Source organism: Dreissena polymorpha, chromosome 5 (assembly GCF_020536995.1).
Source record: "Dreissena polymorpha isolate Duluth1 chromosome 5, UMN_Dpol_1.0, whole genome shotgun sequence".
Classification (NCBI taxonomy): Eukaryota; Metazoa; Mollusca; class Bivalvia; order Myida; family Dreissenidae; genus Dreissena; species Dreissena polymorpha.
In genome coordinates this window covers 13,137,393-13,141,422 of record NC_068359.1, presented here as the reverse complement: position 1 = coordinate 13,141,422, position 4,030 = coordinate 13,137,393, and the positions used below count along the sequence as shown (strand labels likewise).

The 4,030-nt window shown below is 35.7% G+C and overlaps 1 pseudogene; it reads left to right on the top strand.

Annotated features, from left to right (window-relative positions):
• LOC127881447 (polycystic kidney disease protein 1-like 3) overlaps positions 1-2,094 on the top strand; it is a 24,731-nt pseudogene extending 22,637 nt beyond the window's left edge.
• The last annotated feature ends 1,936 nt before the right edge of the window (positions 2,095-4,030 follow it).

Below are 4,030 nucleotides of genomic sequence, written 5' to 3'. Positions count from 1 at the left end.
CCATTATAGTGCACAGAATATATTACACTTAATGTGTTAAACATTATTATTGATACGCAGACCTATATAATCTATTTATATATATATTTATTAAGACAAAAATGTATTAATACATCAATATGAACAACTACAAATAATAATCGTCAACTTATTAGTTTGGTAAAAAAAAGCAAGTCCAGATGATGAAATGTATTTACATTAACAGTTAACCTTAGATATGAAAACTCAATAAACAAAGAAAAAGTAAGAATCCAACATATACCAATAGCATACAATGGATTAGAACTAACCATTGATGTCAGGTTCTTAAGAAAAACTCTATCTGCGTTCATTTTTCGAATATGTTAACGTGTCAACTACCGCGCAATTTGGCGCTTTTTTTAACATCGCTCTGAAAAATACTGGACTTACGGTATGCCGTAAAGTGGCCGCACAGGCTAATGAAGGACGACAATGTCCGCTTAAACTGGATATTCGCTTGGAAGAGACTTTCTTTATACACAAAAAAAATCATACAATATTTGTCCCTGATTGGTACCATAGCTAATCTGGGATGAAACTTTAGGCATATGCATTAAGGTCAAATTTCCCAAAACGAGGCTCTTTAAAAACAATATCAGTCGCGTTCTGAGAAAACCGGACTAAATGCATGTGCGTAAAGTGTCGTCCCAGATAAGCCTGTGCAGTCCGCACAGGCTAATCAGGGACGACACTTTCAAATTTATGACATTTTTTGTTAAAATGAAGCCTCTTTTTAGCAAAAATCCAATTAAGGCGGAAAGTGTCGTCCCTGTTTAGCGTGTGCACACTGCACAGGCTAATCAGGGACGACGCTTCACGCACATGTATTATGCCCAGTTTTCTCAGAACGCGACTCAGTTATTAACTATTTAAGGTTAACACCTAATGGGTCTAGCGGAAGTATTGCATAACCTGCCTCTGTTTTCCGCTTACAGAACGATGAAGTACCGGAAGCTCTTCCGGTTGTTTGACAAGAACGCGGACTGCACGGCATGCAAACAGGAAATCATCCATGGAATTGAGTCAGTACGTAGTGCCTCACCATGTCTTGCTCATAATGTTTTTGTATACCTTGTAAATACTAAACGAGCCGATGGTACTACACCCGAGGCGGCGTAAAGGACCTGACGTGTTTAACCCTTTCCCACTTTGAAGCAAAGTGTAAATGGCTATGTGCAAACAGCATAAAATCAGAATAGCCTGCGAGTAACTCGCATTCTGTTCATGTTTTATGTTGTTTGCTGCTTATCAGTATCTAATAAATAACCTTAAAATATTCAGAATAAAAATGTTTTCACACGGAAGCTCGAGTAGGCTTCATAAAATCATACGTGGACTGTCGATTATGATGTTATTCCTTCATGGCTTGATTAATTATTTGATTAAAATAATTAGAGATTGTATGGACAAATATATTTTTTAACTAAGCTGTTCAGGCCTATCATTTCCTTGTATATTTCTTGAATAGCTAATATAACCCATATATAGCTATGAGGGGTTGGGGATACATAATGATACTGCATGGCTCTGAAGTGTTGATGCTACAAAATGAAACTAGAGTCTACATATAAAGGAATTATGTAAACAAATGTAGAAAGCATTTCAATGTCTCTGGACAAACTCAACAATATGTTGGTTTGGGCGAACTGGTTTTAACTCCGAACTGTGTTCTTATCTGCAATCTCTTTGTCCTAAATATGCGTGGTCTTGTGAAAAAATGTTTCTGTCTTTATGACAGTCACATGACTGATGAGTGTAGTTATGCTTATAAAAAAGTTTATACTTATGAACAAATGTCCAATTTATTAATAATAAACTCTAGAAACTCGACAACACATATTGTATTATTGCAGCAATTCATTCTAAAGTAAAGGCAATATTAGCGCTTTGATAAAGTATTTAAATTATTTATTTGTTTTGCCATATTTAATGATTGTATGAAATATACTCGTATCCATTTTTGTTTCAGATATGCTTAGAGGTAATATGAATGTTCATATGTATTGTTTTCAGTGTCGTGTTTTTGTATTATTTTGTAATGGCATCATACAGTGTTTTGTTCTTCGTAGAAAACAGGACGTTTAATTCGATCAACATTTAGACTGTAACATACATATTTGTCTTTTATATGAATAATTTGTCTTCGACATAAAATGGCGAAGATTCCATTTATGCCTAGCGTGTAGAAAAAAAGGCATTGACAAACAGCGTAGACCCAGATGAGACGCCGCATGATGCGGCGTCTCATCAGGGTCTGCGCTGTTAGCTCAAAGGAATTTCTGTTCGAAATAGTATAAATATAAAAAATAAATATACTAGACATTCCTTATTTTGGAAATAAATTGATCCAATGTAGAAGGATGGGAGAGTCCACTTAGCATAAATGGGTTAATGAGAGCCGCGTCGTTCATAATAATGCAATACCGTAATGCAGAAGCGTAGCTCCATACAGGCCTTCGCATTTTGTCCGCTATCGAGGCCTCCCAGAGTCGTGTTCTGAGAAAACTGGGCATACTGCATGTGCGTAAAGTGTCGTCCCAGATTAGCCTGTGCAGTCAGCACAGGCTAATCAGGGACGATACTGTTCGCATAAATTCGATTTTTGTAAAGGAGATACTTCATTTAAACAAAAAATGTCATAAAAGCGGAAAGTGTCGTCCCTGATTAGCCTGTGCGGACTGCACAGGCAAATCCGGGACGACACTTTACGCAAATGCATTATGCCCAGTTGTCTCAGAACGCGACTCTACCAGCCTTCCGGGACCTTACAGAAGCCATAGTAGCTCGTCTAGAGCTATATTAGTTTGTGTTATATCCATATTCACACGCGGCTCATGTGCAATATGCTTGTTCTTGTGTTAATTTTATTAGCATCATATTAATTGTCAACGCTTGAAAAAAATAATTTTAAAATATTAAACTAACGACTTAACCGCAATATCAGGCAAACTGGACGTTATTACACCGTATGCTATATAAATTAAATGTATTTGATATTCAGTAATCATGTAACAAAATCTTGTTTTACGATTGACATTGAATTCAATGGCAGATTATTATCCCCGCCGAAAAAAACTCGGAGGGGATATAGTAATTGGTCCCGTCCGTCCGTCCGTCCGAAACTTTGTCCGGAGCATAACTCCAAATCTATTGAATGGATTTACTTTAAACATAGAATATAAACAGATGGCAACTAGGAGAAGTGCAGTGACAAAGAACCATAACTCTATCTACCTTAGTTTTTGAATTATCTCCCCTTTTATATAACTTTAAAGTATTTATTTGTCCGGAGCATAACTCTAAATATACTAAAGGGATTTACTTGACACTTGAATTATAAACAGATGGCAAGTAGGAGAAGTGCAGTGACCAAGAACTATAACTCTATCTACCTTAGTTTTTTAATTATCTCCCCTTTTATATAATTTTAAAGAAAATGTTTGTCCGGAGCAAAAATCTAAATCTACCGAAGGGATTTACTTGAAACTTGAGATATCAACAGATGGCAAGTTGGAAAAGTGCAGTGATTAAGAACCATAAATCTATCTACCTTAGTTTTTTAATTATCTCCCTTTTTAATTTAAAAGTAAGTTTTTGTCCGGAGCAAAACTCTAAATCTACTGACGGGATTTACTTGAAACTTTAAATATGAACAGATGGCAAGTAGGAGAAGTGCAGTGACTAAGAACCATAACACTATCTACCTTAGTTTTTAAATTATCTCCCTTTATTTAATTTCAAGGTAAATTTTTGTCCGGCGCATAACTCTAAATCTACTGAAGGGATTTGCTTGAAACTTTAAATCTAAACAGATGGCAAGTAGGAAAAGTGCAGTGACTTAGGACCATAACACTATCTACCTTAGTTTTTGAATTATCTCCCTTTCTTAATTACAAAGTAAATTTTTGTCCGGAGCATAACTCTAAATCTACTGAAGGAATTTACTTGAAACTACAAATATAAACTAATGGCAAGTAGGAGAAGTGCAGTGACTAAAAAACCATAACAT